Below are 14,282 nucleotides of genomic sequence, written 5' to 3'. Positions count from 1 at the left end.
TTATCCTACTTCCTGCTTGTTAAACTGACACAGCAGCATTTAGAGAAAATTAATAGCACAGTTACAGGGATAGAAGCAAAGAAAAACATTACATCTTGTAGAAAACATGAACATCCATTATCACGTCTTTTAAAACTTTATGAAGTGTACATATCAACATATGTCTTCTCTTTGTCACTCCTTCACTGTGCTCTTTAGAAGCTAACATATTTGTGAAGCAGACATGAATATGCTTGTACAAGTGTAGGGAAAGGGCCAGGAAATAGTTTTGCTTGTTTTAACAAAAAAAGTATTGGTACAAAATGAAGAACATTTTAAAATAGGAAGTGCTACACCTGAAAGGTTGCTACGGGGAGTAAATTCTAACAAAATGCAACTGTCCTTACTAGTTTGCAGAAATAACTATGAAACTTGTAGATAACTGACTATTAATCAATTGCAACACTTAAAATGAAATCATAAAATAGAATGCATTTTGTCAAGTTACATTTAGTTTTAGTTATTATAGCAATAATTCTTAAGATATTAGTAAATGGCCTATACTACTTTTTATTCAAAATTTAACGGAAAGCATAGTGACAAGAAATCTACAGCATCTACTTTTTAATCTCTGTCAACAGCTCTTGAAAGACTACTGTGCATGTGTGTATGTGTGCGTGCAGGTACATGTGCACATATGAAAGAGGGAAGTTCAGAGCAAGAAATTATACAGTACAAGACTTGGCAAGCTGTAAACTAAGAATTCCTTCTAAACTATATGTAAATATAGGAATGTAATGACAGAAATGGTATAGCTACCATGAAAGAGTTATCCAGGTAACATAGCTGTAAATAACACCATTTTCAGAATGCCTGTTCTAAACCAAGATCCAGAGATTTTACTCCCAACAAAATCATATAAATTCATACATTTATATACTTTATTTTGGTGAGTTGGTATCCTGTATACTGTGTAACACTCAGAATCCCACACAATGTTATAACATTTCAGTGTTCCCTTTTTTTTTTGTCTCAACTTCCACAAAGTTCTACTATAGTCTACTGTTGTTATGAGCATTTGTCATGTCATTAGATTTACTCTAACAAAGTACTTCTATGTTACAATATGAAACTCTGTTGGCACTGTTCATTTAATTTTGTAAGGGTTTACTGGTCAAAAACATAACATATGCTTCATTTCCGTTGGTATTCAGAACTTACAGGTATTAATCAGACCAGCAAGGCTTTATTCCACAGCAGCTGAGTTTTTATGGGTTACATATTTTTGATGATATTCCAGCTGATGCAGAAAGAAAACAGTAAAGCAAGAAACTAAAATTAATTTAGATTAAAAGTTATAGGTCAACATGTAAATGTTTGAGATAGGTAGAAACTCAAGCTATTAGTTTGCAAGGCAACTAGCAGTCCTCACCCTAAGAGTCCGAAGCCAAGTCACTAGAGCCTGTCAGAAGAGGCAGCTGCCCAAAGATAGAGAAAACAGATCTTTGGAAGGCTATTGGCAGTTGTGAATTTTGGTCTTAAAACCTTAATAGAGCCTTAATGAATAACAAATCAATTCTTTAACAACTACTATAGGAAATCCAACCCTTGGTCATTAGATGAAAACAGAACTGTATACAAGTGAATATGGGTTGTAACTATCTCCAGTGGAGCAAAGCTCTAGGGAAGTTGCAGATGAAATTAGGAAAATAACTGAACAAGAAATAATGTATGTCTTATATGACAGGACAATCAGATATCCCAACCTGTGAGGAACAGATCCAAAATACAGGTCCATATCTTGATATCTCAAGATTTTCTTCAGAGCTTTAGTAACTGTTTTAACATTCTTGAACTGGTATATCACCATAAGAACAAAAATTAAATATCTCAACAAAAATAAAATCCAGAGTCTTTACTGTCTGAGGAAACAAAAAGCTGCTAGAATGACTGACATAAAAATGTAATACTGCCACATGCAACCATTGTGCTAATACATGTTACCTCCAAAATATTCAATTATCTTCTCAATTGTTTTATTCTGAAATGGCACTACTTGCAAGTAAGAGAAATAAGGGGCCAAGTTTCCAGAAGCACAGTACCAGGGTCTCCTGCACTGTTCTACAATGAAGAAATACAAGTAAAAGAATTCTGTGTAGTTAACTTCTCAGGATGAATTGGAGAGGAATGGTGTAAAATTACAATTTTATCAATCTACATTTATCAACATTAACAAATGAGTACATCTTAAAATGGCTTTCTGATAAGTTTCATAACAAAGGATATTTGTCTCACTTGGCCATGATGTATGATTCCATTTTTTAGAATGAATGTATTAATGATTCCACTTTTTAAAAGAAAAAAAGCTTTATCTATCTGAAAGCATAATCCTAAACAGCACTTATTCTTGACCTTCGAGTACTTGAGATGAAGGCCTTTTTATGACAGCATCCAAGGACTGGTGAGGATAAGCTAGTTGTTACAGAGTAAAATTCTGCACCAACTAAAGTTTACAATAGCAGTTAGAAACAAGTAAGTCTGGCAAGGACATTCCAACACAAGGCGCAGTCTTGAGCAAAATGAAAGAGTTGTACAGCAACACAAACAGTAGCCATACCATGTGATGAAGGAGCACACTGCAGACAGTAATGCCAGCGGTAAATGACAGAGACTGGAGAAAAACACTCCTCACAATAAATTCTTACTTTAATTATGTCAAGTGTGAGGAAATCACAATCCTGCATTCACTCCACCATTCAAAGGTATGGCATGATAAACTGGAGAATAGCATTCACATTCTGCATCTATCGACAGTTTTTCAAAGAGAGGTCCTCTAGTAAGGAAGAGATTGTTCAGGACAAGAGGGAGGAAGAAACAGAATTTATCATACCCTATAGGACACTTTTCAAAGTCAACTGAACCATTGACAGTTACTCCCACCTTGCTTTCTCAAAGTGCATCAGATATTTTGAACTCTACTTTTAACAGTACATTCTCAATAGTACTTGATCTTCCATATTCACCCACTATCTTAAAGGGTAATGATATTTCTTCTTTCATACTAACATTGCACTGCCAGTATGCTCTACTTTCTACATTACTGCAGAACTCTGTGAGCAGGGATTGCCAGACCTTCCCTTCTTTTCATGCCATATAAGGACTGCACATACTCTCTTCACAGTCATGGAAAGGTTTCCCTGTCTTGTTGCCATATGCAGTTGAAGGATGTTCATTCAAACAACTCAAGGTATTCAAACAACTCAAGGTATTTATTTCTGCTACAGAAGCCCCTAAGTCCTCCTAATTTGCTCTTCATTTACATTTTACTCCCAAGCAGCTTGTTGACTGACTATTTTACATAAAGTAACATTTAAAGAAAAAAAGAGAGGACTTTTTTTTCAGTCGCACAGGGCTGAAATTTGATACCTAACCTCTAAGAAGACAAGTTTTAAATTTATACTGAATTCAATCTATGCATGCAGCTACAAATAACTTCAGCAAGAAATCTGCACATAAATGTTGAGTATTGAATGGGCCAATGCATGTATAGTAAGTTGCTATTTGCAGATACTGATATTTTGTATGTGAAAATTAGCTCCATAAAATATAACCCAGAGAACCTGCTACATTATTTTGGGGGGAAGTTGAACTCTGAAAGCATTTAATAGCTTCTACTAATAACGTTCGTGAAAGGAAAAACAAACACTGATTGAATTTTCTTTTGGTGATTCTTTTCTGAAAAACTTTTGTCTCACCTACTGTATTCAAAGGAATTAAGAGTTTAAATACGATCTAGACATAACAACCACAAAATGGCTAATAGTTTTTTTTTAATTAGAGTCTACAACTACAGTCTACAACTACTTTAATTAGAGTCTACAACTACAGTTACTACTACTGCATTTTAGTAATTTTACTTCTATACGGGCAGAAATGCACTTACTGCCTATATTATTTTTAAAAATAAATGAAGCTACTTTTTTTAAAGGAAAAATTCATAAGGCTTCTTTCTAATCCACTGTGTCTGCTCTTCAGCCTATGACCCTAAATTAATACATAAACTCCTACAGCCACCTCAAATTTTGGGGATTGTTAATCTGAGAGCTGAATTTCAGTTACATTCCCTTTGGAGAAAATGCATCCCTAAGCTAGACAGAGGAAGGCTAATACCCAGCTTCAATTCTTTAAAACCATCCAACAGTCTCTTAATGCCAGAGAGCTTATGCATTATTCCTGTTCACAGAAGTGCATTTCCCTGCCACTGATTTGAAAAACTAAGATCTGTAGTTTGCCTGTAAGCTTGTGATCTGTCTTAGACTGCCTTGTTCATGCTGCTACATTATAGAAAATTTCCCACCCTGTGAAAAGCTTTTGGTCTTGACACAGGATCTTCATTTTCTTTGAAACAACTAGGACTGGATTGGGGGTTTAAAGCTGTTTTTATTTTAACTAGCCACTCATTATTTTGACGTAAATTGTTTTTCTACTAACTTTCGTGGACTCATAGGACAATTCAGGTGGGAAGCAACATCAGGAGGTCTCTAGTCCAATTAAATCAGGGTCATCTACATGATCAGACCAGGTTGCTTTGGGCTTTACCCTGTCAGTTTTCAAAACCTCCAAGAATGGAGACTACACAACCTCTCTGGACACCTCTACTTCTTGTCTGTCTGTGTTGCTCTACAGACAGGCAGTGGAGCAGGTTGTTTAGACAGGTTATGCAATTTCCATCCTTGGAGGTTTTGAATTTATGCCTGTTGTCTTTCATCTTCCCATCAGGCACCACTGTGAAGAGCCCAGATTCATCTTCTTGATAACCTCCTCACAGGTCCTGGAAAGCTGCTACTAGAAGTTGTTACCTTGGCCAAATGAAAGTAACATACCATAAAGTTCAAAACAAATCCAGACTAGATAGCTGAGTTTTAGATGTCATGCCTTCTTATTTGTGGGATCCTGAGTGGTATCATTTAAAATTAATTGCTAACAATATAATATATAGATGCAGTTTCAGTAGTTGTTACTTTATTAACATAATAAGGTAATTTAACATGATAAAGTAACATGATGACAGTTTCAGTAGGTACTGGCTCAAGTTACACATTTGTTTCTAACTAACTGTTGAACTGCTTCTCAGTATTTATTGTTTAGCAACAAAAGTTACTGAAAGACAGTTGGTTTACTCAGATTTATTTTACTGACACTCAGTAATATTTCATAGCTCTTTCAGTTCTTTAGACATCCTTATGTCAGCATAGCTAATACTTTTCTTGGTGAAGTCTTGAACAGCTGTGGTAACTCATGGTTGTGTAAACTACAACCCCTCAAGTCTTTAGAGCAGAGTCTTGATCTAGTAACCACAAGATCATCTCCCTAGAGATCCAGAACTAAAAAAAAAAAAAAAGCAAAAGGTTCTGCAGAGGAAATTTGCCTGCTGTCCACTACTACAGAAACAACTTGCTACAGGAATTTAACTAGACAAAAATGTTTGGAAATCTTCCTATAACTGCTTTTAAATAAAATGGAGAATATCTTTTGATTAACCTAGCAGTGCCTAGAACTGACTTTTGGTATTGTTTTCTGTCTGTTTCTTTGTTATTCCCTAAGTGTTTAGTCAAGGAGAAATACTAGTACTAAAACCATCAAGAACACTGTAATTTGTTAATTTACGTTATTTCCTCTTATTCAATGCTAGTAAACCTAGAAATTTTCTAGTTCATTCTCATTTAGTTATTCCAGCATGGATTAGAATTAATAGCTGAATAGATGCAACATGAGTACCCATTCAAAAGAGTCACAAAGTTTCTATCTGTTGATTTATAGGACATTGTTTCACTAAAGTTTTTTGCACCAACTTTGTTTTAATCAACAATTACACAAGTTGTATGTAAGAGGGCTAGAGGCAGTGGACCACGAGACCAGATTTAGCAGGAAGATGGATGACAATAAGTTATAACAACAATAAAATCTCAGCATTAATTCTTCACTCCAGCAGGGTTTTCCACAAAGGGCTCTTCTAATGGTTAGAAGAGCAAGATTTACATTACCGCAGAAAAGACAAACTGCCAAAGACAGTATTTACAAGACAGTGTAGATATTGTGGCTCAGGGTCCAGGAAAGGGAGACTCCCTCCCACAAAAAAAAAAAAAAAAAAAAAAAAAGTACTTAATTTAAAAGTTACAGTTCTTCTTTACAGATCATACTTTTTTTTCAGAATTGTATTTTTGTACCAGAGGTGGTTATTAAACATGAGAATTACTGGACCCCATGCTCCAGTGCAGCTTCCTGAAATAAAATATAGAGGTAACATTGATTCCTTGTTTGTAGCTACCATTTTATCATTATATTTTCCAGATTTACCATAACTGCCTTGAAGTGAGGTTTTTTTTCCAGTTGTTAACCAGCTGTGTCACTTAGCCTTTCATTTACTGCACTCAGGACAAAAAAAATCCCACACTTTTTAATTTTGACATAAATTCTGTTTGCAAATATATGAGTTTTTACCAAATTCTTTCAGTGAATTCATTTCATCATACAATCAAGTTTGACTTTTTTCAAATTTTACTTGCTCCCACTTTTTTGTATCACTTTGTCATTTGCAAATTTTACAAGGCAATCAAAATGATTAATATTTTTGTGTATAATTTGGATGGGAGTAGGTCGTTGCAGGATATATTACCTCTTATTGATTAACAATTCTCAACTGACAACTTTTTGAAATCTATCATTTCATCAGCATAATTAATTAATGGGATAAACCCCATTAATATGGACAAAATCGACCTCTTGTACACTCATCCCCTCCAGCTACATTTTGATGCAGCCATCACAAGGACTAGACTTTATTTTTAAAAGAATCCACAGACAGAAATTCTCAATGAATCATTAAATACCAGTGTCTTAGGCTTTAATTAAAACGGATCATTATAATAAACAATAACAAAAAAGTCTTCTTAGAGACCTTTATCATATATGAAACAAAACCAGAAGTGTTTTTATATTGTGTATATTCTTAAAACTTTATATATCATGCAATGGTTTACATGTACCATAATTATAAAAGAATGGCTAATATAGTACATATTTTATTACCCAAAAATATTGCCATAAATCTAGGGAAGAAAAATGTCAGTAGTGTTTTTATGCACTAGATCCTAATTTAGTTCTGTTTTGCCTAGAGTATATGTAAGCTAACTCATTCGAAAAACTTTTTCATTTATTTAAATTCAATAAAGCTTATCCAAGCTCTAGGCATTATTTGAATACTGAAGATGCCAGGATAAACTTATTAACAATCAGCTTTAATAAAAATAAAATGCAAATCCTGAGGATGAAATCTGGTGGTTGAGTTAAAATGGTTCTGATATTTATAAGATTAAATCTATGAAACACTTAAAAATGTCATTACTGTTATAATTTATTCCTTGTATTATGTGAAATTCTGCTTCATTCTGGAAGACAAGGATCAACAGAGGAGCACAAATACACAGCAAATAAGAACACACAATATAAGAAGAAAAATCATTGATCAACATGACAGGCAGATGTAGACAAATTCCTCACCTGACTACTGCCCAGACAGAAAGTGGGTAAGTGGATAAGTTAAGTAACAACATTTATGGATGACACTAAATTATACAAAGTAGAAAGACTATAGAAGAATTGCTCTATGTCAACTTGCACAAAAAGAGGGGGAGGACAGTAAACAAAATGAGCTCAGAACAAGAAACAAGGAAATGATTCTTCATATTAAGTATAAATAAGCTGTAAAACTCCTTCATTTTGAGACCTGTGGATGCCAAAACTTTAAATGTTTTCAAATAACTGAAGAAATTCATTAATACTCTTTTATACAAAAAAAACCCACCCTAACTTATAGTTCAGTAAGACCCTATCCACAACTCTCTGCTGATGGGGTAAGTATGATTACATTCTGTTCACCCTCACACATTTTTTTGACAATTCTTACTGGCTAAGAAAGAAGTCAGGAAACTGGGCAAAATAAGCTTTTACTACCAACAGCTATAAGGAAGGGAGGGGAGTGTACATGCATGTAGACACAGTTTTGCATCAATAAATAGTTACATCTCTTACCTACCATTATAAACTATGAAGATTACACTGCAGCTTCATACAAGTGTGTATTTTGCATCCAATTAAGTTTCAAATTTCAGTCATACCTTCTTATTTGAATATGTTTCTTCACATATTTTGAAGAGGGAGCAATAGCTCACAGAAAATTATGGATTTGTTACGTTTATTTTCAAAAAATAGGTTTTACAGTAATTTTTACACTATAATCCATGACGTTTATCTGAACTTCATGCATTAAATGGAGGGGATTACAGGCCATGCACGTCTGTACAAAGCGGGGGGAGGGTGTTTTGAGGTGAGACAGAGAGAGACCTTACAGGGTTCTTTCTAGATCTCAGTAAGAAAGGCCTGACAACAAATGGCTGAATAAATTATCTATTTTAATAAGATACAATAAAAAGAGGAATATAGATGCCAAATAAAGCTCACATCCCTTCTGAGGCAGGAACCCTACTAATATGCAGCACTGGACATATCCCAGATGGATCTTTCCCTGGCACACTGTGCAGATCCTGTCTGTGGAGAGGCTCCTCCTTCCTCCTGTGCCATGGTGCCTTTTATTTTATGTAATGAACAGAGTTATATATCTTCGCCTGACAGTCTGGACTGTTGTCACTGTCATAGCTACAAAACTCTCAATGCAATACATTACTGTCAGCCAATCTCAATTATCTTTCAAAGGTTGTGAAGATCAGGGGAAATTCCTGATGACTGAAAGGAAAAAAAAATGTTACTCCTGACTTTAAGATGGACCTTTCAGTGTCAAATTAATTCCTGAGAAAGGGATGGAGCAAATCCTGAAAGTCATAAGGACAAGGAGATAATTGAACGTCACTGGCGTGGATTTATAAAGGGGTAATCCTTCTGACCAACTTGATAGCTTCCTACAATGAAATTACTGTCTTTGGTGGATAAATAGAGTGCATTGAGCATTGTTTATCTTGACTTTAGCAAGGTTCTTCCATAAGGTTCTTCTTCTTCACTGTCTTCCATAACAACCTCAGAGACAAACTGATGAAGCACAGTCTAGATAAGTGGACGATGAGGTCAAATGAAAACTGACTGAGCTGTTTGACTGAAAGGACTGTGACTAGTGACATGGAGTCCAGCTGGAGATCAGTCACTAGTGGTGTACTCTGGAAGTCAACACCAGCACCAATACCGTTTAACATATTGATTAATGAGCTGGATGAGGGGACAGAGTGCCCCTTCAGCTAGTATACACATTACACAAAACTGGGAGGTGTGGCTGACAGACCACAGGATTATGCTGCTATTTAGAAAGACATCAACAGCCTGGAGAAATAGGCAGACTGAAACCTCATTAAGTTCAAATAAGGAAAATGCCAAATGCTACACCTGGGAAGCATAAACCTGGGCACCAGTACACACACTGGAAAGGTGCATCAGGCAGAAGCATTGCCAGCAGGTTAACGGAGGTGGTCCTTGAACTCTGCTCAGCACTGGTGAGACATATCTGGAGTGTTGGTCCAGATCTGGGCTCCCTGGTACAAGAGAGACAGAGACATACTGGAATTAATCCAGTGAAGGGCTATGGAGATGATTAAGAGATTGGAGTAACTGCCATATGAGGAGAGACTTGACAGAGCTGGGACTGTTCAGCCTGGAGAAGAGAAGGCTCAGGGGAATCTGATAAATGAATACAAATAACTGAGGGGGGAAGGGAAAGTAAAGAAGACACAGGCAGACACTTTTCAGTGGTATCCAGTGAAAGAAGAGGCAATGGACACGAAATGAAAGAAATTCCATTTAAACTTAAAAAGATGTTTTTATTATAGGAATGATCAAACACTGGAGCAAGTTGCCCAGAGAGGCTGTGGAGTCTCCATCTGTAGGGACAGTCAAAACTTGATGGGACATGCCCTAGGCAACCTGGTCTAGCTGACTATGCTTTGAGCAGGGATTTGGATTAAGTGATCTCTAGGGTTAGTTTCAACATCAACAATTTTTTGATTCTGTAGTGTAAGTAACTTCTCCTTCTACTTCTCTACACACACTTCTGAAAAAAAAAAAAAAAAAAAGCAATGTTATTTCTATACTGGATACAGACAAAGAAAGGAAATTTGCAACTAGTGAAACTAGGTTTGGCATTTAGGCTCCTAAAAGTTTCTGTAATATTGTTGATTTCCTGTTAAGCTACAAGTAGTTAAAAAAATAGATAAAATAATTTTTAAAATTACAAAGATAAAATTACTCAAATGTTACAAGAATTTAAATAGTAAAATATGGCATCTATCTCATTTATCTTATTTCTGTATTACTCATTTATATCTTATTTCTATATTACTCATTTACAGTGGGGAATTAAGAGAAAGGGAAAATATTCTTGTCCAATGGCTACACTACAGAACAAATTTCTTAAATACACATCAAACTGATAAATTTATACATTTAATTATATCACATAATTCAACAGAAGTTCTAGAGATAACATGATATCAAGTTACATACAGGACCATGAAGTCTAGAATTGAAATGTGTTATTTCTCAGATGCACAGAGCATGGTTGGTACAATGTCACTCTTTGCTAGTGCCTGGTTCTAGTTTTCTGATTCAGGCACACTTGAGTGACATCTGAAAACATGCTCCCACTGTAATCTAAGCTGCTACTGCTTTTTCAGCAAACCTTTATCACCTTTATGCAGGTCTCTAATAGAAACAGAATTAGTCCAGAGAAGAGCAGCGACACTGTGCTTCTGTGATGGGTTTTCCTAACTGACCTGTCGTTTCTTTGTTATTGCACTGGACAATAATGTAAGTGTCGATCTACACTTTTACGTTTTGGAATTATGAAATACTACAGTATTTCAATAGCTCTTTTGAGGGCCAAAAGGATCATTTTTAAAACTAACTTGAAAATCATAAGACATGGAATTGACAAGGCTGAATACTGCACATGACATTTTGAAAAAGCTCAATTATTTTTCTATCCAGGCAAACTAAATTTAAAAGATAATAAAGATAATCAATTACCATGCATTTGAAGCATGACTTGAGGATTTGTATATAACAAGATTTTGATACATTTTTGACAAGACACTTACTCTAGAATATAACAAAAAAATCTAACAAAATACATTTACTAAGTCTTCTGTTTTTAAGGCAAAATCTGCATTGCCTCAGACACAAAATGGCTTTCTGGTTAACAACATATTTTCCATACTATAAATAAACATTTTACTTGCAATAACAGATTATTGTATACACTTCTAAAAGAGAGAAAGAAGTAAAAAGTCTTTCTTCAATCTTAATACTTCTCATTGTGGTCAAATTAAATTGATGTTCTTTTTCTTCCCCTAACGAGCCTTATTGAGAAGACCCTATTGTCAGTCTCCTACCAGTTCTGCTGTCAAATACCTGTGAATGTACTTAAATCTTTTCATTCAGTTTCTTTTGGAAACATAGGATGTGATCAGCTCAAAAGATTGTGTAATAATATTTATGACTCTTAATAAAAAGTGTATACATTATTATTCTCTGTGTCTTACTGTAATATAGAAATATAGCTGGGCCTTATTTTACTAAATGCAGACTGTGTGGAAGTTCCTTGCTCTTTGGAAAAGAAATGCTCATTCTCAACTGCTCTTTTGTTGAAAACTGCATCTTCAGTCTGTCATCTACTTGAAATCTCTTGCCTGCAATTTAATAGGGAATTCATATATGCCCTTCTGCTATGTTCCTCACTGAATTAATACATATATTTTGCACACTTGACCTAAGCTTCTTGGTTAGGATTTCTTTGATATTTTAGATTATTGAGTTTTTTTTATTTCCCTGGAATTTTTTCATGACTTTCTTCAATACTTTCTGCTGTACTGTATCTGAAGTTTATTTTCTGTATAACATTTACACTGATTTAGGATCTGTTTGTACATTTTTCCATGGGAATATCACATGCAGACTTTATTATAGAGTGACTAAGTAGACATGCAAATTAAGTGTCATCTTGTAAGTGAGTATAGAGACCAATGTTTGGCTGCTCGTTTGAAGCAGTAGTAAAGCCATAGTTACGAATAATTCTATGGTCACGTAGAAGACCATCTCTCTCTTTGATCTTAAAGCAAACTTTAGAAAAAAAAAAAAAAAATGAATAGAAGATTCATAGTGCAACATATTTGAGTGAATTACATTGATAAATTCAGACATGGAAGATAAGAATTTGCAGAGAGGTTCTGTAAGTCTATGAATATATTCAATTTGCTTGAAGTAAAAAACAGCTCAAGCAACAGAAGAGAGACGGTTAGTTGCTTGTCAGGGAGACACCTGCTGCTGCTTATTCAGCTTGGGACAAATGACATTGGAAATAAAAGGTCAGAGCACTTGAAGTTGTGGATTAATGAATTAGCAATTAGACTGAAAGGCACAAAAAGCACAAGTGGTATTTTCTGGTATATTAAAAATTATCATAATAAATTATCCTGTAGACCCCAGGACAGATTTCACACAGAAATTAAATGCCATTTTAATGAGGAAAAGAAAGCATGAACACAATAACTGGAAGTTAATATGAATATTTAAAACAGTAAACATACACATGAAAAATGCATTACAGGCACTTAACAGTTAAAGAATTATGGATGCTTTATCGTGATACAGAATAACTGGAAAGAGTTGGAATACTATTTTTAAATCTTAAACAATGTGAATTAGTAGCTTCGTTTAAAGAGAGGGTTGTGCTGGAAAACTGCCAACATAACAAATGTAGCTAATAATGATTACTGGAAATTCAGAGAATGGTTCAGCATAGAACAGGAATGCTTAATTTGCAAGGTAAATAAATGTATAACAAGAAATGTTATACAATAAAAATGCACTCAGAACAGATGGTCTACAAATGGATAAACAGATAAATCAAAAGAGATAAATTATGAGAAAAAAAACATAAGAAAGCTGAAAATACAAACAGTTAAGGATAAGAAAACTGAAATACAAACAGTAGTATTTTAAAAATATACAGAGAGTACAGTAAAAAGGGAATTCTGTCGTCTTTTTTTTTTTAAGAGAGTAGGTAAAAATAAAATAAAATGCCAAGATACTAGGAAATGACATAAAAAAACTTCAGCAGAAATCAGTAGGCATTCTGCTTACCATCTGTCCATATTCACCAGAGTTGCTGGTTCAAGCAGCAATTATACCTTTAACTGCAGGCTTGCCAAAACACTATGTGGTTTATGGAATGTTACCCCTCAAAATATCATCTCCCCAAAGGATCAGAGTTGAAATTTATGTTATATATAGAAAAATTTTAGCATGATTAAAATTTTCATCATGTGACACCTTAGATTCAGTTGCAGATGCTAGCTTAGACCTAAGATTTGAAAAAAATTTAACCAAGTCTCACATAGTTTGTCAAAAATGTACCTTAACTATACATTATGTATTAAGTGATAATTTAAGTTCCACTTCTGTAATGCAAAACTGCTCAATGTATCCTATGTAAACTCATGCAAGAAAAGAAGTAATTATTATTATAAAATGTGTGAAGGCTTTATAGCTGAACAAGTTATTTTTTCATGAAATCTATTAGCAAAGAAGACTGGCAGACTCCAAAAGTAAGATAGATTTATGGATTCTGTGGGTGAAAACCATTCAAAGTGAAGTAAGATGTGACAGCTTCTCCTGAGTTGAGTATTTATCTTCCTCTCGATGATATTCATTCAAACTAAGACCCTATGAGTGGTTTGTGAGTGCTCAGAATTTAGTACATGTTATTATATCTTGTATACTGAGCTGAGATTTTTCAGTGTATTAAGGACATAACATTAAAATATTTCCCCCCAATATAATTTCTTTGATAATGTTTTACTTGAAATTCACATTATCCAAAAAAAAGTTTTCTTTAGCATTACTTCTAGGCCTTGAAATCCTTCTTCCGAAGGAGTCCTGAACACTTTCAACTTTAATTTCAAAAAAGTAGATGCAAAGTGTTAAGAACCAACATCAGTGTATTGCAAGGACTCTCAGACAATAGAAAAGGATTGTGACCCAAGCCTAGCAATGAACTCAAAGTTCTCAGAACAGCAACTGACCAGAGCCACTTCACCTGCACAGGTTTAGAACTATAAAGATTAACATACACCACTAACCACCCACACAGCACAGGCACACACCGATCCTTCATGGGATAAGCACGCACTTGTTACACAAACAATGGTAACTGATTAGCCTACCCCTTAACACAGGTGATTTTA

The 14,282-nt window shown here is 34.7% G+C and overlaps 1 protein-coding gene across 6 annotated transcripts in view; it reads right to left on the bottom strand.

Annotated features, from left to right (window-relative positions):
- The window catches only part of GRIK2 (glutamate ionotropic receptor kainate type subunit 2), a 445,887-nt gene that overhangs the window by 153,687 nt on the left and 277,918 nt on the right, over positions 1-14,282 (bottom strand). The gene's annotated exons all lie outside the window — the stretch shown is intronic.

This window comes from Strix uralensis, chromosome 3 (assembly GCF_047716275.1).
Source record: "Strix uralensis isolate ZFMK-TIS-50842 chromosome 3, bStrUra1, whole genome shotgun sequence".
NCBI classification, from domain to species: domain Eukaryota; kingdom Metazoa; phylum Chordata; class Aves; order Strigiformes; family Strigidae; genus Strix; species Strix uralensis.
This window is presented reverse-complemented; position numbering and strand designations above follow the sequence as displayed.